Source organism: Sapajus apella, unplaced genomic scaffold, assembly GCF_009761245.1.
Source record: "Sapajus apella isolate SASKATOON/1434 unplaced genomic scaffold, GSC_monkey_1.0 scaffold6, whole genome shotgun sequence".
Taxonomy (NCBI): domain Eukaryota; kingdom Metazoa; phylum Chordata; class Mammalia; order Primates; family Cebidae; genus Sapajus; species Sapajus apella.
Genome location: NW_022436946.1, coordinates 8,243,454 through 8,266,103, shown reverse-complemented (window position 1 = coordinate 8,266,103; position 22,650 = coordinate 8,243,454). Strand labels below are relative to the sequence as shown.

At 36.7% G+C, this 22,650-nt stretch overlaps 1 long non-coding RNA gene across 1 annotated transcript in view; it reads left to right on the top strand.

Annotated features, from left to right (window-relative positions):
• Positions 1 to 22,321, top strand: part of LOC116549198 — a 28,389-nt gene extending 6,068 nt beyond the window's left edge. Inside the window, exons 2-4 of the long non-coding RNA XR_004267745.1 lie at positions 4,259 to 4,262; positions 11,715 to 11,721; positions 22,235 to 22,321. This is a non-coding gene — a long non-coding RNA (uncharacterized LOC116549198). The remainder of the gene's footprint in view (positions 1 to 4,258; positions 4,263 to 11,714; positions 11,722 to 22,234) is intronic.
• The last annotated feature ends 329 nt before the right edge of the window (positions 22,322 to 22,650 follow it).

Genomic DNA, 22,650 nt, shown 5'->3' with positions numbered 1-22,650 from the left:
GCCTGCAGAGAGAATCTACCCAATGCAAGTATCCTCTCAGCTGTTTGGTGGCTCAATAAAGCTTCTCTTCACCTTGTTCACCCTCCAGTAGTCCATGTACTTCGTTCTTCCTGGATGCAGGGCAAGAACTCAGGACCTGCCAAATGGTGGGGCTTAAGGAACTGTAACACAAAAAGGGCTGAAACATGCACCTTGCTCACCACATTTCAGGTGACAAAAAGGAGAGAAGAAATAAGGAGAGAAAAGCTGTGGCTTCTGGGGAGCCCAGACCTGAGTCTTCTGATCCAGGGGTGTGACACCCTTTTTGGGCTCTGCAGTTCCTGGCATCTCCAAGCTTCCAGGTATCACTGCATTCCCTGGTGCCAGCCGTGGAACCTGCTTGGGGTACAACTGCTCCAACTGCAGCTTCACAGGGAGCCAGTGCCAGGGCCAGTGCCTGGAGCTGCCCACTTCACTGCAGCCAGCATGCCTGGCTGTGCACAATGGCTGAACCCCACACTCACTTGCTCACACAACCCTTGCCCCCCTGCTCACCATTGGCAGGCACAGGATCCAGACCAGTAGCATGAACTGAGTGCAGCCTGTCAGACCAAGTGGGCAGAACAATGTCAGCAGGCCCAAGCAAAACTTGGCTAAAGGTGCCACTGGCCATAGATGTTTCCAGCCAGAAAAGCAATACCCCAAGGATCCCGTGACAGTATGTCGAAGACTCAAGCTGGACCCCTTCCTTACACCATATACAAAAATTAACTAAAGATGGATTGAAAACTTAAATGCCAAACTTAAAACTATAAAAATCCTGGAAGATAATCTAGGAAATACCATTCTGGACACAAGACCTGGAAAAATTTTCATGATGAAGATGCCAAAAGCAATTACAACAAAAACAGGAACTGAAAAATGGTTCTAATTTAACTAAAGAGCTTCTGCACAGCAAAAGAAATTGTCAACAGAGTAAACAGACAACCTACAAATGGGAGAAAGTATTTCCAAACTATAAATCCAACAAAATTTTAATACCCAGAATCTATAAGAAACATAAATTATCAAGCAAAAAACAACTCCACAGAAAAGTGAGCAAAGGACACAAACAGACATTTTTTAAAAGAAGACATACAGGTGACCAATAAGCATATGAAAAAATTGTCAACATCACTAATTATTTGAGAAATGCAAATCAAAGTTACAATGAGATACCATCTCACATTGGTCAGAATGACTATTATTAAGGTAAAAAAAAATAACATATACTGGCAAGGTTGTGAAAAAAAGGGAATGTTTATACACTGCTGGTGGAAATGTAAGTCAGTTCAGCCATTATGGAATGCAGTTGGGTGATTTCTCAAAGAATTTACAGCAGAATTACAATTCAACCCAGCTACTCCATTATTAAGTATGTACCCAAAGAAATATAAATCATTTTATCATAAAGACACATGCATGTGTATGTTTACTGCAGCACTATTCACAATAGCAAAGACATAGAATCAGCCCAAATGCTCATCAATGGTAACTGGATAAATAAAATATTATATGTACATATACAGCATGGAATACTATGCAGCCATAAGAAAGAATGATGTCATGTTCTTTGCAGCAGCATTATTCTAAGTGAACTGGAGGCCATTATTCTAAGTGAACAGAAAACCAAATACTGATTGTTCCCACTTGAAAGTGGGAACTACACATTGAGTACATATGGACATAAAGAAGAAAACTACAGACTACAGAGCCTACTTGAGGGTGGAGTGTGGGAAGATGGTGAAGATCAAACACTATCTATTGAATATAAAATAATCTGTGCGCCAAACCCCTAAGATGTGCAATTTACCTATATAAAAAACCTGCACATGTACCCCTGAACCTAAAAGTTGAAAAAAGCAGACATTTTTTTTCAAGAAGACATAAAAATCACCAACAGAGATAATAAAAAGTGTTCAACTCACCAATCATGAGATAAATACAAATCAAAATCACAACAGTTAGAATGGCTGTGACTGAACAGACAAAAAATAATATATATTGGCAAGGATACAGAGGAAAGAGAGCTTTTATAGTGCTGCTGGCAGGAATGTAAGTTAGTAGAATCCCTATGGAAAATAGTATAAAGATTTCTCAAAGAACTAAAAATACAACTAGCATGAGATCCAAACGTTCCCTCTATGGGTTACCTATCCAAAGGATAAGAAATATTTATATCAAATGATGCCTGCACTTGCATGTTTGTTGCAGCACCATTCACAGTAGCAAAGGTATGTAATCAACCTAAGTGTACACTAGTGGATAATTGGATAGGGAAAATGTGGTAAATGTAGACACCGTGTAATAGTATTCAGCCATAAAAATTAAATCAAGTCTTTTGCAGCAATATGGTTGGAACTTGAAGCCACTGTTTTAAGTGGAACAGGTCAGACACAAAGAGCAATAGTTCATAGCCCCATTTATAAGTAGCAGCTAAATAATGTGGGTACATGGATGTAGCATGGAATGATAGACAATGGTGTCTCAGTTGAAATGACACCAATAGACTGACAAATTTCTGAAAATATTCATTGAGGTAGATAAGGGGAGATGAAAGAGAGGAGGAGGAAGAGAAGGAAAAAGGAGGAAAGGAATTCATACACACATTAATGGAAGGAAAGGCAGGAAATAGCTATAAACGCTATAGAGATTTAAAAGAGCAAGAGAACATTATGAATATCCTTATGCCAAAAAATTTAAAAATTTTGGTAATATGGAAAAATTTCTAGAAGAAAATATTAAATAACAAAACTAACACAAGGAGAAAAAGGAAATCTGAATATACCTGTAGCATTGAAGGAAACTGAATTGGTAATTATAAATATTCTTAAAAATAAAGTACCAGGGACCACAAGTTAATTTGAAATAAGAATTTAACTTAAGTAAGGAATAATTTGGGTTGGCCTGTAATACCAGCACTATGGGAGGTCGAGGCAGGTGGATCACATGAGGCCAAGAGTTTGAGACCAGCCTGGCCAAGAAACCCTGTCTACGAAAAATATAAAAGTCAGCCAGCATGGTGGCACATAGTTGTAGTCCCAGCTACTCAGGAGGCTAAAACAGATAATCACCTGAACCCAGGAGGTAGAGGTTGCAATGAGAAGAGATAGTGCCACTGTACTCTAGCCTGGGTGACAAAGGGAGACCCTATCTCAATAAATAAATAAGTAGGGGATTATTAAAAAAAAAAAAAGAATAAAATTACCAGTTAAAATTGTGGTTGAGATTTCTCTGATAACATGTAAGTAGAAGATAAGTATTGTACATTGAAGAAAACTTCCCCAAAACAAAGATTCTAAGTAAAAAACATAAATACTGTGAAGGCAAAAACAAAAAAAAAGAGGAGAGAGAGCCAGTCTCTCCTTAGAGTAGCTATTGCATCAATGACAACAAATGCAGTGTGTAATAAACCTTAATAACATGAGCAGCAACCTCATTAAGTAAGGGAAATAGGAAGGAGAAGACAGATGAGCAGGTGGAGGCCTGGGAAGAAAAGCGGGAAAAGAAATTACAGCAGGAGAAATAGCAGCAAAAAGAGGGAAGCAACAGTAGACATTAACCTAAATGTAAGAACATAGAATGTCTAAAGAAATTTGATTTACAAAGAAAAGCATTAAAAGCAGCCCAACAAGTGTGTGATTTTTTTTTCATATTAAAACATGGGAAATTCCAACAATACTAAGGAAGTCAAATTATTACCTACCTAGCTTTAAGATTCTCTGTTGCCCAAAATTTCAGCAGGCAATTCACTGAGTTTGAGAATGTGATTTATTTGTTTTTTATGTTACTAACTTATATGATCCATACTGTTTTAAGAGTACTGCTTTCCAATAGAAACTATTTTGATGCTTATTAGAACACTATTATTTTCACATTGATGTTCATCAGGGATATTGGATTGAAATTTTCTTTTCTTGTTGTGTCTCTGCCAGGTTTTGTTACCAGGATAATGCTGGCCTCATAAAATGAGTTAGAGAGGATTCCTTCTTATTCCATTGTTTGGAAGAGTTTCAGAAGAAATGATACCAGCTCTTCTTTGTACTTCTGGTAGAATTCAGCTGTGAAACCATCTGGTCCTGGACTTGTTTTGTTTGGTAGGCTATTAATTGCTGTCTCAACTTTAGACCTTGTTATTGGTCTATTCAGGGATTTGACTTCTTCCTGATTTAGTCTTGGCAGAGTGTATGTGTCTAGGAATTTATCCATTTCTTCTAGATTTGCTAGTTAATTTGTGTAGAGGTGTTTATTTTATTCTCTGATGGTAGTTTGTATTTCTATGGGATCGAGGTGATATCACCTTTATCATTTTTTATTGCATCTATTTGATTCTTCTCTCTTTTTTATTAGTCTGGGTAGTGGGCTATCTATTTTGTTGATCTTTTCAAAAAATCGGCTCCTGGATTCATTGATTTTTTGACGGGTTTTTTGTGTCTGTAGCTCCTTCAGTTCTGCTCTGATCTCAGTTATTTCTTGTCTTCTGCTAGCTTTTGAATTTGTTTGCTTTTGCTTCTCTAGTTCATTTAATTGTCACATTATGGTGCCGATTTTAGATCACGCTTTCTCCTGTGGGCATTTAGTGCTATAAATTTCCTTCTACACACTGCTTTAAATGTGTCCCAGAGATTCTGGTGTGTTGTGTCTTCATTCTCATTGGTTTCAAAGAACAGCTTTATTTCTGCCTTCATTTTGTTATTTAGTAGTCACTTTGGAGCAGGTTGTTCAGTTTCCATGTAGTTGTGCATTTTTGAGTGAGTTTCTTAATCCTGAGTTCTAATTTGATTAAACTGTGGTCTGAGAGACCGTTTGTTATTTCCATTCTTTTGCATTTGCTGAAGAGTGTTTTACTTCCAATTACATTGTCAATTTTAGAATAGGTGTGATATGGTGCTGAAAAGAATGTATGTTCTGTGGATTTGTGGTGGAGAGTTCTGCAGACGTCAATTATGTCTGCATGGTCCATAGCTGAGTTCAAGTCCTGAATATCCTTGTTAATTTTCTGTTAAATTTCTGTTAATTTCGTTGATCTAATATTGACAGTGGGTGTTAAAGTCTCCTGCTATTACTGTGTGGGAGCCTTAAGTCTGTTTGCAGGTCTCTAAGAACTTGCTTTATGGATCTGGGTGCTTCTACATTGGATGCATACATATTTAGGATAGTTAGCTTTTCTTGTTTCATTGACTCCTTTACCATTATATGATGCCCTTGTTGCTTTCGATCTTTGTTGGTTTAAAGTCTGTTTAATTAGAGACTAGGATTGCAACCCCTGCTTTTTTTTTTTTTTTTTTTGTTTTCCTTTTTTTTTGGTAAGTATTCCTCGATACCTTTATTTTGAACCTATGTGTGTCTTTGCATGTAAAATGGGTCTCCTGAATACAGCACACCAATGGTTCTTGACTTTTCATGTAATTTCCCAGTGTGTCTTTTAGACCATTTATATTTAAGTTTAATATTGTTATGTGTGAATTCGATCCTGCCATGATGATGCTAGCTATTTTGCCTGTTAATTGATGCAGTTTCTTCCTAGCATCGATGGTCTTTACAAGTTGTATGTTTTTTAAGTGGCTGGTACCAGTTTTTCTTTTCACATTTTTTGCTTCCTTCAGGAGCTCTTGTAAGGCAGGGCTGGTGGTGACAAAATCTCTACATTTGCTTGTTCATAAAGGATATTATTTTTCCTTTGCTTATGAAGCTTAGTTTGGCTAGATATGAAGTTCTGGTTTGAACATTCTTTTCTTTAATAATGTTGAATATTGGCCCCACTCTCTCCTGGCTTTTAGGCTTTCTGCCAAGAGACCTGCTGTTAGTCTCATGGGCTTCCCTTTGTGGGTAACCCGACCTTTCTCTCTGGCTGCCCTTAGCATTTTTTCCTTCATTTCAATCTTGATGAATCTGGCGATTATGTGTCTTGGGGTTGCTCTTCTCAAGGAGTATCTTTGTGGTGTTCTCTGTTTTTCCTGAATTTGAATGTTGGCCTGTTTTGCTAGGTTGGTAAAGTTCTCCCGAATAATATCCTGAAGAGTGTTTTCCAACTTGGAAGCTGTGCTGCTTTAGTACCTGAGGTATGGAATAACCAATACACTTTGGACTTTTTCTAAACATCCCACTTCTACAAATGTAACATAAGATCATCTTGGCACTACTGACAACACATTTACACTATTCACACAAATGAAGCCTGAAATAAATCAAGCATTCCTGTATCTTGTTCTTTCCCATATTAAACTAAGATACGTTTTTCTGAATTTGTATTAAGCTCTGAACATGGTATTTCATATTTGATTCTCTTATAGTTCATTTTATTTTGTGTCAGACAACATTCTGTTCTGAAAATTATTCTGTAATCAAATAGTATGTATTTTTCCAAGGAGAATTTTAAAATAATATTTCAACCTAGCACAATACGAAATGCACATTATGCAAATTTAAGAATATAATAACAAGGCCAGGCACGATGGCTCACACCTGAAATCCCAGCACTTTGGGAGGCCAAGGTGGGTGGAGCACCTGAGGTCACAAATTTGAGACCAGCCTAGCCAACATGGTGAAACTCCATCTCTACTAAATACCAAAAATTTGCCAGGTGTGGTGGTGCATGCCTGTAATCCCAGCTACTTGGGAGGCTAAGGCAGGAGAATCACTTGGAACCCAGGAGGTGGAGGTTGCAGTGAGCTGAGATTGCACCATTACACTCCAGCCTGAGTGACAGAGTGAGACTCCACCTCAAAAAAAAAAAAAAAGTAATAACATTTAAAGAGCCATTCAGAAAGACTCTCACACCATAAATAGTGTTATCAAAAAGAAAGAATTAGAAACTAAGGTAAGCTCCTTTCTAGTTAAGCAGTGTTGCATGTATCTTCTGGGTCACATATTGAATAGAGAGAAGAAGAGTTCACTCCAGAGGATAAATGCACAAGTAAAAGGCCCCAGGTCATACACTCACATTTACCCAAGGATTTAATGAGAAATTAGCAATGAAAGGAAATTGTCTATTTCTTTAAAACTAAATATGTCAAAGGGTCTTTCTATGCCAATTGTTCCTGATAATATTAAAATAATAAGCATACATGTAGAGTCATGTATGATACAAATGTAAAATTTTATTATTATATTATGGAGTGCCTGCTCTTAATTACTAAAAGTTTATAACTGAATATGAAGTAAAGAAGCCTCGATAATATCTTAACCTTGTTACATTACTGGAATGAATCTACTTTTGGCATAAAACAAATCATCTTTTCTAGTGATAAACTACATAATTTTTATTAACAGAGGCAAATTAACAAAACAGCATTTTATTTTTATTTTACAAAATTCACTAGCATCTTTGTGCCCATACTAATTCATAGGTGGCTTTTTAGCCTGTTGACATCACTAAATAAATTAATTAATGCATGTAAATAAATAAACAATCTCAATTTTATGCAACTTTTCTTAAATCTTTCAACAAGTAGTTTTTCTTTAGTATCTACTGTATGCCCACCCATCCATGTTTACGGCACTTAAGCAATTTAGAAAACAAGTGGATCCCTTGTATTAAATTATTTACAACCATCCACAAGTCAGTTGCTGAATATATTTCTGAAGCCAACCTAACCAACTAGTGGATTCTGCTGAGCCCAAAAAAGAGCAAAGTCCTCCATTCAAACAGAATTAACTTATGCACTGTCGCTATACAATTCAGTCAAAAAGTCTTGATATATATTTTCCCAACCAGAAAACATGTGAAAATTACTTTGACTCCTTTCCCATAACATTATGCATATTTGAAAGGAAATGCAGTTATCTTTCATGTCATATTGATTATTTTTGGCTCTCACTGACTCTAACAAGGTAGACCAATGTGGGATTTTACACCTTGCTAGAAACAGCTTCAGCAAAACATGTTATTATTAGCTTCATCTGCAATTATAATTTCAACACCACATTTTGCCAGAATAGAAAGAGAGGCCAAGAAAAACAGAAACCATAAATGAGAAACAGCTTGGTCATGGATTAAGGTGCCAGCATTTTATTCAGTTTATTGGGTTCAGGTTGTGTCTCTGCTCTGTGAATAATTTAATTTTACTTAAATACCCTTTATAAATCAACTGTTTAAAAAAAATTTAATTTTGGGAAATTCCTTTTTTAGCCACTAATTAACAGATTTTGAGTACTCATTACTATGTAAAATATTGTTTATATTTTTCTCATTTTTATTCTAATCCCCTCTGTAAATATGTAATTACTATTGGTATCCCCCAATTATAACATTGAGAAAATTCCTTAATGCTTTTGTGCCTAGTGACCCTTAGTCAGTTGGTAATGAATTGTCAGTCTGTATGAAATCCCTATTAAACACTTTGTACACAACAACACAGGATCTGTAGTCCACAACAAGAATTTTTCCTTCAGGTTAATTCAGTATTTGGAATTGGTGGGACAAGCTCTAGTAATTGTTATTATTTATGATATATATTAACACAATTAAATTCTCTATTTTTTTTGCCTTGCAAGTAAAAAAGGGAGATATATAACACAGTTAAAATATGTGAATTTGATCACAGTAAGGTAATAAGGGATATTCCTCAAAGAATAATTTATATTAGATTTCTTTCCCCTCCAATGAGTGAGTAACCACTCACTCATCTACCTGACGGGTAGCTCTATTATGAGAGAAACAATACTTACAATATGCTTAGCATAAATAAATGGTAACAGTAACAGCTTTAGCAGATTTTCTTATCAATGCAGTTGTGTTATTCGAACATTTTTGAACATGTATTTTATTTAACTTGTTAACTAATCAAAAACAGTAAATTATCAGAACTGGTTCCTGTTCCAACTATTTTTAATTGGAAGACTGGCCATCTTTGAAAGAGTTTCACCATCTTCCCATTTCTACCACTGGATTTAAAGCCTTGGCTGATTCTTAACCTATTTTTTATTCTTTTCCTTTTTTTTTTTTTTTTTTTTTTTTTTTGCAAGGGCCTAGGAGGGGGAACTCTGTTCCCATAATCCATATGATTCTTACTAAATCATAAAATTCTTCTCTACTTAATTTTGAGTGTTTCATCCCTGAGAAATTTGACTACTGTATCTCAAATACAGGCTTTTTATAGTTCAATTGCCACACAGAAGAACAGGATATTATTCTTCAGTGGACTCTATAATTTAGACTCCCACTAGCCATCTCACTCAAGGAACAGCCAGTCACCTGTATAAGTGACACAGGGAAGGCAAACCCCAAAATTGGGGCTTTGCCTGGGAAGGTTCTTGGCTTCACCCAGGAAATAATTCAATGGCAAGCTGGTGGTGTCACTTTTATTGAAGCGGCCGTGTACAGTAGCAGCAACAGAGGTACTGTTCTTGCAGAAGAGGCCTACCTAATTGGCAATGTGCCCAAAGTAGCAGCTGAAAGGCAGTTCTGCTGTCATATTTTTACCCACTTTTAGTTGCATGCTAACTAAGGGACAGATTATGCAGAAATTTCTAGGAAAAGGGTGGTAACTTCTGGGTTGCCTGGTTGTTGCCATGGAAAGGGGCAGTTACTTCCAGGTGTTGCCATGGCAAAGATAAACTGACATGGCACACTAATGGGCATGACTTATGGAAAGCTGCTTCCACTCTATCCTTGTTTTAGCTAGTCCTCAATTTGGTCTGGTGTTTGGGCCCTGACTTCAGAGATGTGTCCCATCTTTACCTCCTAAGGTTTTTTAGGTCCAGTCTTAATAAGTTCTGCTTCTCTGTTTCCACACCAGTGTTTTATTGAGATTCTGGTATACTCATGATAGACTCATGAGTACAATGATAAAGAAGGAACAGCAGGCAAGCTGACTGTTCTGAGTTACTTGTTCTTCTGGGGTTTTATTCAGGAGTTATATACATACAGTTTGTTAATAAGCCACAATCTAAATGCCTTCCCATGCTTATAATAAAAGAAAGATACATACAAGCTTATACATGAACATAAATCTTTGTCATCTTTATCCAACCAACCCACAGAAATTGAACAGAACTCCTGATTTAGGTTAACTAAAAACTGGGCAGTGTAAATTTCTTCTCATATTTCAGAATTAAATCAATTTAATTGTAAATAAAAGAAATAAAGCTCCAGAGCAAAATTAGGTGGTCACTGTATTACCAGCAACAAAAAAAAAAAAAAAAAAAAAGAAAATGAAAGTACAGTGGAAGCAAGTGGGACACAGATCTTCCTTGTTAACGTATTTGTCTACTGACACCTCCCTTGTTGTGTCTATTAAGATGGATCCAGGGACAACTGGATAGCCATGAAAAGTGTTCTTAAGTTCCTCAAAAGCGTCACCAGATTTTCCATCTCAGAGTCTTTGCATGAAATGTTCCTTCCCCAACTCTTCACCTAGCAAAATTATACTTTGGATCTCTGCCTAAATGTGATCTCTTCAGAGGCCTTGTCTAATGCCCATTCTAGATTCCCTCATCAAATCTAGTTTTGCTTTCTTTTGGTTTCATAATGTTTATCAGTTTTTATCTCTGCATAAATTTGGGTGTCTTTCCTTTAGTGTTTATCCCAGTGAACTGAACTTGCTTAACAGTGAGAAAACACCGTAGCTCACTTGAGAGCAAATCTATACAGGTAGGTCAGACTTCAAGGCTGTTTGATTCAGTGATAAATTGGATTGTACAATGGCTGCCAGTAACTTTATATCTCCTTGCTCATATTTAGCTGCAGGGAGATACCTGGGTTCAGTGACTTAAGGCCTGAGCAAAACATTCGTAAAAGCAAAACTAATCTCACGTTTCACTGGACAGCACTGGATCACAGGCTTTTACTTGAGCTGATCACTGACCAGGCAAATGCAGTTTCCAAGGTTCTGACCCATCCTGGAAGCTGAGTTTGTGAAGATTTCTCTGAGGCATAGATGGTGTGAGAGAGAGATAGACACATAAACCAAGTTAGCATTCTGTTACAAAGAATAAGGAGGAAATCAATGCTGGGTAAACAATTGCAATAACACCATATTACTATGTACACAGAACTTGTTTATCTTGTTTGAACTGTGTAATGTTATCTTCAGCTTTGTTTTTAATGTTTTTAAATTCCGTGATTCTATTATTTACTGTTCAAGTTAAATTAACAAATGTCATTTCTACTACTTTGCAGGACGAGAATTTAGATGAATTTAGATGCACATTTATATGTAGCCGGAAGCATATTTTCCATCAAAATTGACTACAAAACTCATTTTCTAAATCTATGTCCTTCCTAGGAAGGTTAAACATAAATAATGCCTGATGCTATCCATCTTTGACAGGTCAGGCCACTATAACAAAAATACCATATTCTTGCTGGATTAAACAAGAGACATTTATTTCTCACAGATATGGAAGCAGGGAAGTCCCAGGTCTAGGCTCCAGAAGAGTCTATGTCTAGTGAGGGCCTCCTTCCTGGCTTGTAGACAGCATCCTTTTCAGTGTATACTCACATGGCCAAGACAGAAATAATTTCTCTCATATTTCTTTGTGTAAGGATACTAATCCTATTCATGAAGGTGCCGCTCTCATGACCGAATCACCTCCCACAGGCTCCACCTCTTAATACTGTCACAATGGGGATTAGGCCACAACACGTGAACCTGAGGAGGGGGAAGATACAAACAAGCAGTCTATGGCACCATCTATTAAGAAAGCTACTTTAATTCTTCACTCTGAAAATTTTCAGTTTACCAAGTAGTTAGGAACATTGTAAATAAATTCTAAAAGATCAAATTGGAAAGCATAATGCCAAATCATGTAATATCTCACTTAAAACACCCTTAATTCTACATAGGATTTATGTAGTCACATTGTGCCTAAGACAGTTAACTACAGAGCAGTAAGAACATGTGGATTTGAGGTAGAGAGGTGCAAGATAAAAGAAAACTTTTGGCTGTACCTCTCCAGGTGCGTTGCAAGGTCATAGAAGCACAAGAGTCAAACTGCATGTGAGGATCCATTCACAAGAGTCAATACAGCACTGCAGAGAGATCTGCAGGAGGTTGGCTTGTAACAAAACATTTAAAGCTCAAAGCATGCTCTCAAGGTCAGCGCAATTCCAGGAGCCTGAGCTGTCTTTGTAGCTCAGATTGTAGTGAGAGAGGAGAAGCTATCCTAGAGTGATAATTAAAACTAAATTGAAATAGTTTGTGAGTTCTTCTTTAAAAGAACTTTATTAAAACCTCTGTTACTAATGTAGAATACATTTGTATTTGAAGAAGTTAGTAGAGATGGGTCAAAGTTTCTATTCTACATGTATTTTACATCAGCAAGTTCAATGAAAGACAGCTAATCAAGTTTGTAAGCAGACATACACACATGCATGCAAAGATACACATGCATAGATACACACACACATATATACACACACAGACACATACTTGAACTTAGACTTATTGCAGGAAAAATGGAAAATAATTTATAATCAGCATATCAGTTCTTATTTCTAGAAATAAGCATTAAATCATAGCCTAATGTAATCCAGAGTCATTTTAGTTGTTACCATTTCTGTTGTGTGTCTACTCTACACCTGGCATTTACATTATCCAAAGGCTTCCACACTAAGATTGTGCAGTTTCTGCACTGTCCACAAGTGACTAGCCACAAAGGTAGGGAAACCTACACACTCTAGCTAGGGTTATGCTCTTTACAGCAGAATGCATCTACCCCAAAGTGGTACCTTTCTCTAATTCATCCACCAAAAGAGGATGCTTTTTTCTAATCTAAACAAAATTGCAGCATGTGCTAACAGTTGTGTTGGCATTATCTATTATTCTTGGCAACAAATCCTACAATGTAGATGTTATGAATTCCATGTAATCTGAAGCCTTCTGACATGGATTATTCTTTAAGTCATCAAGTAAGACAATAGGAGCCTATCCCATCTTCCTAACTGAGAAAACTCAAGAGGCTTCAACATATATTTAGATTCCAGTATTCAGCTGATGTGATAGTCTCTAGTTGGAATTTTGTGTATTTCTTTAGCTGTCTCTCTACCAGTCCTGTGACTACTGTCATCTTACAACATCATGTTGCTCCGTAGGAAATCATGACTTCTTTATGTGAGTTACCTAGGGCAGTAAATCACACACAAGCTATTAGTAACAAACTCATCAAGGTCTCTGGATAAGAAAGAGAAATTACAACACAAATCAGCAACTATTTAAAATCAAATATCACATATCAGTTATTATTTTTATTACTTCCATAGGGAGTTTATAGCTGGCTGTGAGGTTCTTCAGCCCTAGTCTGACACCAAAATTCCAGGACTCCATTTCTTTTAGCCAAATCTCTTTCTGAGCCTCCCCATAACAACTTTACTGGGAACTAACATATTGCTCACAATCTCTTAGTTCTTTATTATACAGAATTAAATTCTTTGTTTCTCCACTTTTTTCCCTAAGACTACAAAGAGCTAATCTTTCATAATCCCTTTATTTTAGATTAAATTCTTAATCATCCATGAAATGTAGATGTGGCTTCAATTGTTATTTCTTCTCTAGAAAGCAATCTTTTCTGATTCGTTGTTTCTACAAATGGGAAAACAGACTTGTGCAACTTACATAAGATTACTTAGACTCCAAAGCCTACTCTCTTTTCATTAAACACCAATTTGAAAATAATTTAACATATAAGAAGAAGAAATTCTGGACCTGAACAGAATCTTTATGCTAATATCCAGGGGGAAATTATCATATGAACTCCATACATTTATCATAATAAATATCATTGAGCACCAACAGCGTAAAAGGGGCAGATCCCTACAATACTGAATTTATGTTATACTAAAAGATACAACCATTGAACAAACATACACACAAATAAATATGTGTATTGTAATTAGTACTAATTATTATGAAGGGAAAGAATGGGATGCTATGAGCTAGTAAAAGAGAAGACATTTTAAAGTGCAGCTAATCCTTTCTATGCTTTTTGAAACAAGGTAAAATTCTTTCCTAAATATTCTGAATACCCTGTATAATTTTTTAAATCTCAGAAACTATATGAGCCCAATAGACATACTTAACTGCTACAATAATTTCCTAATTAAGTTGTTCCTCTTTTCTGAATCTGTCTCAAAACAAAATGCAGCGTTTAGGAACAAGCAAACAAACCCACAAGTAACAACTCTGTAGAAATCATCTACTTTCTCTCATCTCTACTCACCAAGCTGGACACCACAAGAACAAATCACATAACAGTGTATCAATTTGAGATCATGTTTAGTGCATAACTGCATGTACTTGAAAGCAGTTTTCCTATGAAGTTAATATGTTTCCTTGATTAAACCCTTCTCTCACCATTGAATCTGTAACACTTAACACTTGGTTGAAGCCCAGGCCTTCTCCTCCATAAAGGAAGACTGGAATTATCAGATGGGAAATCCTACTCTTTCTACCTTTAAACCTCATTGTTTCTGCACCCAATTTCTCCTGCATTTTTAGCTGTTACAAAACACACATTTTCCGACATAAAGCCAAGTACTCATTGCTCTGAATCTCATCCCCTTCAGCCTCCTCAGAAAACATATCCTATTTATTGTCCTCACTCTCTTTTGCTATCTTTATCTCATGCTTCCTATTAGAAAAAATAAACAAACAGAACAAAGATCCTACCTTCAATCTACATTTCCCAACAGTTGCTTTTTCTCACTGTACACCTTCTCAGACAAACTTGTCATAAGGTAAGTCGCTAACTTCACTTCCTGACCCACCATTCCCTCCAACTCTGCCCAACTGAGTTTCTACTTCTCTATTATGCAGCTTGTTACAGAAGGAAAGTTTGTGTCTCCCCAAAATTCCTACATGGAAGCTCTAATCCCCAGTGTGGCTATGTTTTGAGACAGTGTTCCTGAAGAAGTAATTAAGGTAAATAAAGTCATAAGAGCAGAACCCTAATATAATAAGTTTCATGTTATTAGAAGAGACACAGGAGGGCTCCCTCTCTTACTCTGAACCCACAAACATGGAAGAAATGCCATGTAAAGACACAATAAAAAGGTGGCTATCTGCCTGCTCAGAATAAGGCCATGCCAGAAATTGAACCTGCTGGCATCTTGATCTGAGATTTCAATGGCCAAAATTATGAGAATATTAATTTCTGTTGTTTAAGCCACATAGCCTGTGGTATTTTTATTATCGCAGTCAGAGCAGACTAGTGCACAGTTCTTGAAGATGTCACTGAAACCACGATATTGCTAAATTTAATGGACATGGTCCAATTCTCATAATAAACTGTTTAATTAACATTAACTGAACAAATACTTGTGAGTACCTACCAGTGTGCTAGGCGCTAAGAAACCAGAAGTAAACAGAAGCAGCAAGTGCCTGTTCTCATGGAGCTTACCTTCTAGTAGGTGGGAGACTGACAATAAACATCAATCAAATGGACAAAAATAATGTCAGATAGGGATAAGTGTGTGGTGATGATACCGGTGTTAGTGAGTTTCCTCCCTTAGAACATTCTCTTTCTAGCTGTACTTCTGCATCTCTGAACATGTTTTTCTTAGGCCATGTGCCAGCCTATGTTCCCCTAGACACAATATAGATATTGAAAATTCTCCAATCTTGATCTTGGGCATTATGCATCTTCAAATAAGATATCATATTTATTTACTATATTACAAATAACTCCCAATGTTATATCTTCAGCTGATACTCTTCCTTGGAGATATATGTATATCTTCCCTTGAATGTCTTAAATACATCTCAATCTGGTTTTCTTTCCCCCAAGAAAACCCTAAAGCGTCCTAGAAAAAATATCTCAGCCACTGTGATCAATTAATTAACAGTTTAAATACTAAATATCTTTCAAAACATCTTTTCTCTTCAACCTTGTTTTCTGACTAACACTGCTAAAAATTCTCCTAGTCAGTTTCTGCCTCCTTACTTATAACCCCACTTAAGTGTGTGCCAGGGCTTTCCTTCAAATGAAAATATGATTATGGAGTTATCCTATAAGTGATATATTTCCACTGGTTTAAATATAATGAGTAAAACCATGAGAATATTCTAAGGCTTGATAAAAGCCGTTAGAATCTTCTAAAATATGCTCTCAGTTTTTGACCTCCTCACTCCCTAAGCACCACACATGTCTTTCATTTTCTCAAATGCACATACTCTGCCACCTCCAAGCTTTTCAGCAGGCTTTTTCTTCTGCTTAAGAAAAGATTTTTCCAACCTCCTTATATAATAAGCTATCGACTAAACTAAATTTTCAACTCACATTTGCTTCTCTAAGAAAGTCTTCTCTATCCCAATGTAGTAATTATAGACTAAAACCATTATACTCATTAAACTCACATGTTGAAAATGAAAAACAGAATAACAAATCAAATAAATAGAATATCAGCAATCCAGCCATTTTACTCCAGAACACACATAATAAACAGAAATATGTAATATCAAATACACATGTGGTAGTGTTTATATCAATATATAATATAAAATATCAAAAAACATACAGTAGTGTTGATAGCAATATTATTGGCTCCACACTGGAAAAATACCAAATGCTCATTATAATGGATACATTGTAGTGAATTTATACAATGGAATGTCATGTAACAATGAAATTGAACAACTGCATCAACAGCAATGAATCTCACAGGTATAATATTTAAGACAAAAATAGGAAAACACAAATTTTATGTCTTATTTCACTTATATAGAGTTTAAAGATAAACAAAACCAAGTCTATAGTATTAGAAATCAGGATAGGGGTTACCATTGGCTGGCACAGCAGTGACTAAAAGGGGATAATTAAGATTTTGGGGTCATAATTATATTCTGTTAATTGTTCTGGTGCTGATTATAAGGGTTGGTTTACTTTGGTGTATGCATTGAACTGTATATTTGTAGTTTGTGACTGTCTTATGTATACTCTACTCCAAAAATGCTATTTAAAAATGTATAATACGTCATGCTGATTAAATGGAAAGAAATGAAGCTAAAAATAAAGACCAAAATGCTATAGGAGGAAGAAGGTTTGGCAGTATGGTAACTTTTTTAAATAAGGTAATCAATGAATGTCTCACTGAGAAGATGACTTTTTAAGCAAAAATATTAAAATGAAGGAAAATGCCATGTGGATATCTGGGAGAGAGTGTTCTAAAAAAAAGAGAAAACCACAGTGCAAAATTCCTTGAGTCAACCCAGCATTTTCAAGGAACAATAAGGAGGCCAGTATGGCTGAACGTAATGATCAAGGGAGGAAAGGCATAGAATCAAGACAGAAGTAATGGCTAAGTGTTGAAACCAACCCGAAAGTCCCATAGACAGTTTGGTGAGTTTTTTTTTCCCCTCAATAAACATAAATTGACGCTTCTTGTCTTAAGGCTTGAAATTCACCTTTGTTTTATCTTAGCTTCTTCCTTAGGAAAAGACCATCAGACCACTCAAAAAGTATTAAAGAAATGAAACTCACCAGATCATTGCATCTAGACAATGAGACAACAGGCCCCTCATTCATCATTATTTCCTCCTTACCCCTCCCAAATTTCTTCCCTGCTATACAAATTCCTAATTTTTACTCTGTCAGGTAGATGGATTTGAGACTGATCTCCCACCTCCTTGGCTGCAGCACCTGCTTAAAGCCTTCTTCCTTGGAAATATTCATTGTCTCAGTTATTGGCTTTCTGTGTGGTATGCAGCAGGACCTAGCCAGAACCCCTGGTGTTTCAGTAACAGCAAAACCAAAAATTTCAAGACCTTTCCATCATTTAAAAGGTTTTGAATTTGTAGAAGTTAGTTCCAAAGGGAACCATCTTTCCAAGTAATCACATTTTTGTGAAGCTCCCTTCTGTATTGAACCTAGCCTGGCCCTGTGTAACTAGTAGTGTGTCATGCATTACTTTGTTATAAAAAGTACTGCTTCTACCTGTGTCTCTTGGAATGCTTACTCTTGGGGAAGCTAACCACATGTAAGAGGTCTATCTTGAGATTTTCATGTTATTGAGAAAGTCCAAGTAAGGCAATAGGAAGTCCACATGTTTAGAAAGAACATAGCCAGCGCTCAGCTGCTTCAGCCATCACAGCTAAGTCACGAGATCTGTGAATGACGAAGTCATCTTGGATGTCCAGTTACATGAACTGTTCAAGCCTTATGAATCCAGCCCTAGCAGCATTTGACTGCAATCACATGAAAGAGCTAAAGCAAGACCCATACATCTGAATGCAGCCAATCACAGAACCCTAGAGGTAAAAAATTGTTATTTTAAGCCACTAAGTTTTGGTGTGGTTTGTTACTCTGCAACACCTAATCAAAATAGGAATTTTCCATAAGTGAGACAGAAAGCTATTGGAAGATTCTGAACAGAGCTATGACATATTTTCAAAGGATCACACATGTGTGGTGTGGTGTGAAAAGACCATAAGAATTATTAGAGGGCAATGGCAGAAGTGAAAAGATTGCTTAAAAGTCTGTTGCTCTCTTTGCAGTTCTTATAACACTTTCACAGTTTTAATTAAATAATTTATGTTGTAACTTTTTAATATACTTCTTTTTGCTAGACTATAGCTTTACGAAAGGAGAGAGCATGTAGATTTTGTTCACTGGTGAATCTTCAGTGTCTGGGAGATGCCCAATAAGTATTTATTGAAAGAATATATGGTATATGAATGGATGAATGAATGAATGCTTTAGATGTCTAACTAAAGAAAGATTTCATTCCTGGATGTCTTCATGGTTTTGGGCTTCTCTTTTCCTTTAATGCGCTAATTTCCATTTTCCATTTCTTTCAACTTAATGTCTGGTTTTAAAAATAATTTTCAATATGCACAAATAATGCATGAAAATGAGAATTCTCTCATCAGTTACTGAAGAATTTGAATATAGAATAATTTTATTTTAAAATCCAAATGCAGACATAACAGGAAATGAAACAAAACCATGACTGCATTGAATATGTATTTCTTTCTTACGAACCATTCTAAAGCCTACTGAATATGAACACCTTTTCTTTACTACTTCACAGAGTGAAATAGTCTAAAAAATCAAATGAACCATCTCTTTGGAAAATTGCATAAGATCAACAATTGGTTTATTCTAACATTGCAAATAAAGAGAACACTACCAAAAGGACGTAGACTATAATTTTTTTAAAAAATTACATGTCCATATATCCAACTCCATTAGTTTCAAGAATTATTCACTTAACCATGATTTATTTAGTCTTGCCTTATTTCAAATTATTTGTAAATGAATTATTTTATTATGTATGATTGTATATTTCAGCATCTCCACATTTTTACCATGGGTCATTGTTTTATCCAAGCTTCAAGAAGTGATCCCACCAATGTATGAAGACCAGATCCAGGTATCAATGATACGCTATTAAATCATGAGGTATGTGAGAGTGGCTTTATAGAAAAAAACAAACAAACAAACAAACAAACAAAAAAACACTTTCTAGTATCCACTTTTATATTCTGCCCTTCCATTTCCATATCCCCAAGATCTGTTTCCAGATACATTCTCCAGTGTCCTTCCAGAAAATGTTACTTTTAGCAAAAAATGTTAATTTTAGTTAATTTTTAGTGAATTTCCTGTTTCTTCCCATAGGAGATACTGTACTTTCCCAGTTGGTCTGTATGACATTCTGCAAAACATCACGTTGGTTCATGACACAAATGACATCACATTAATCAGAAGTGTAAGCAGAAACTTTCATGTATTGTTTACATCATGGTAAGCCACATGTATAGCAGAGAGTGGGAAATAAATCCTAAAAGCATTCAGGTGCCTGTCACATTGTTGAAGTATTTAGCAATCCTGTGCTATGAGACATGCTAAGATATTCTGTTCCAATTATCCATTGCTGCATATAGAACTACTTTTTAACTTAGAAAAACAACCATCATTTATTTTGTTCATGAATATTAAACTCAGGCAGGAAATGGCCAGAACAGCTCATCTCTGCTCAATGTAGCATCATCTTGGGGTGGAAGTGCATTCACATGGCTATCAAGTTGAGGCTGCTGATTGGCCGTGAACTCAGCTGAAATTGTCGGCTGTAGATTTTGGTTGCTTTTCACATGGAGCTCTCCTTGGGGCTTCTTGGGATTTCTCCTAACATGTCAACTAGATTCCAATAGGGATTGTCTCAAGAGGCCTGAGACAAAAGCTACAACCTACTTATCACTGGCTTCAAAAGCCCCATCTTTCAGCTACATTACATTGATTAAATAAGTAACTAGAGCAAGCCCAAATTCAAAAGAAAGATAATTTGATTTAATCTCTAAATGAAAGGCACAGCAAAAAAATTGCAGCTTTTTAAAAGCTACTATATCATCCATGGGAAATTGAAATAATTGCATTTTGAAACACATACAACTGAAAAAAGCAATAGAGCATTTAGTAGACCTCTTAGACTTTGGAAACTGCACATTCAACACTTTGAAATACTGCTCCATCTCATTTATTGGATGACATGAATGGATATAAGTTTTGAGTCAATCCCAGAGCAAAAAGAATCTCTCCAACATGTTCAAAATGCAATACAAGCATACCTGTCCCTGATACATGTAATGCAGTAGACCTCCTGGTTCTAAAGTTATTTATGGTAGATAAGAACTCATGTGGCCGGGCGCGGTGGCTCACGCCTGTAATCCCAGTACTTTGGGAGGCCGAGGCGGGTGGATCACGAGGTCAAGAGATCAAGACCATCCTGGTCAACACGGTGAAACCCCGTCTCTACTAAAAATACAAAAAATCAGCTGGGCATGGTGGCGCATGCCTGTAATCCCAGCTACTCAGGAGGCTGAGGCAGGAGAATTGCCTGAACCCAGGACGCAGAGGTTGCGGTGAGCCGAGATTGCGCCATTGCACTCCAGCCTGGGTAACAAGAGTGAAACTCCGTCTCAAAAAAAAAAAAGAACTCATGTACAATTTCTGACAAGCCCTATATAGAAAGTTGCAGCATAGATCTCCAAGATCCTGGAGCAAAGCTGTCTGCAACAGAGATCTACTCACCATTAGTAAAGAAACTGCTGCATGTTCTATGTCCCTAGCAAAGGCTGGTGTCCTGACCATAAAAGACATTAAGTGATAATGTAACTAGCACCACTTTTAATAAGCTGGTTACTGTCAGATCAACCAAATTATATAATGGAAATGACATCTTCAAAGTAGGGCATGAGATGTTCTAAGGGTGCAAGACTGCCTTCTTACCTCTGTTATGTCAGCACCTGTCTTAGCTTACACCCATATTTTAAGGAAGTTCCTCATAATCAGCTAGTAGAGGAAAAAAAAAAAAAACCTTAAGCTTTGTTCATGGATGAGTCACAATAGTTGTAGTGAGTAAAATATGGACTGCTTTCACATTACATTTCTCTCAGGTTGGCCCTTGACAGACAATGGTGAGGAGAAATCTTCCATATTGGCAGAACTTTTAACAGGACACCTGGACAGTTTCCTCAATGAGTAATATACAGTGGACAGTGGTAAATGACTCTGCTGGTTGGTAAGAGCAACTAGCCATATTGGAAGATTAGAGAAAAAGAATTCTAGATGGCTCATCAAGGGAAGCTCTGCCAGCCTCTGTCCTCATACACCCCAGTGCTTGAGCACTGAACTCAAAAATAAATAAGCCATGGTGTCAAAATACACATGAGCCAAATACCATGGGCTCCCTTGTGCTAATCAGTATTAGGTAATGCTGATACTGAATGTCAGATCTGTCAAAAGCAGAGATCGATGTTGAGTCCTTGATGGATGATGGTACCATCCATCAAAGAGACCAACTAGCCACTTGGAGGCAGGTTGAAAACATCAGACCACTTACCTACTAAAGGGAGTAGTAATTTGGCCTGACTTGAATTATTCTTGGCATAGAACTGTCTGTCTTTCCCACAGCACCTTGCACTGCACCACCACTCATGGGTTTATAAAATCTTGAAAAACATCTCCTAGGACCGAGGGTCCTAGGAGGAGGTTTTAGAAGGAGAGGTGACAATGATGAATAACCAAGGAATGTACTGTTCCTACCATACATCATGTGGTCTCCTGAGGGCAGAGCTAAGCACCAACTTGGAAGTGACATATCAGAGATTGGGACATTGTCCTTCTAGGAAAAGTATAGTATTTAACTAATGGCCATTATTGTATAAGACTGTAAGTGATATGGCCATTCTAATTCTGTGAAATCAAGTTCATGTGTAATAAAGCTTGCCCATACCCACTGTGTACTTTTCTGAATAAACACTCAACATTTAAAAGAAAAGAGGGGAGCTATGGTGGCTCTGGCCAGTTGTCCTGGCGCTTGAGGAGGCGAGGCTACACGTTCGAGACCAGCCTGGGCAACATGAGAACCTCTCATTCATAAAAAAAAAAAAAAAAAAAAAAAAAAACAGCTAGAAAACATGAGTCTGGGGCTGAAATGGTGAAATTAGGATTAGTACTTCTAATTATAATTTGCATTTATCTATGTGGGATAATTAGTGATTTCATTACTACAACTTTAGGCTTTTCTGGACTAACGGTCCTCGTTCCTGGAGTAGGGATGAGGAAAGCTATTCTAACCAGCATCCTTGTTAAGGGTTCTACCAAATCCAAAACTGAGCAGCTGTGTGGTCATTTGAGTCTTCATGCTGGTAGACTGGCAGACAAAGAAAGGAATTACTATAATGGCAGGAACCCCAG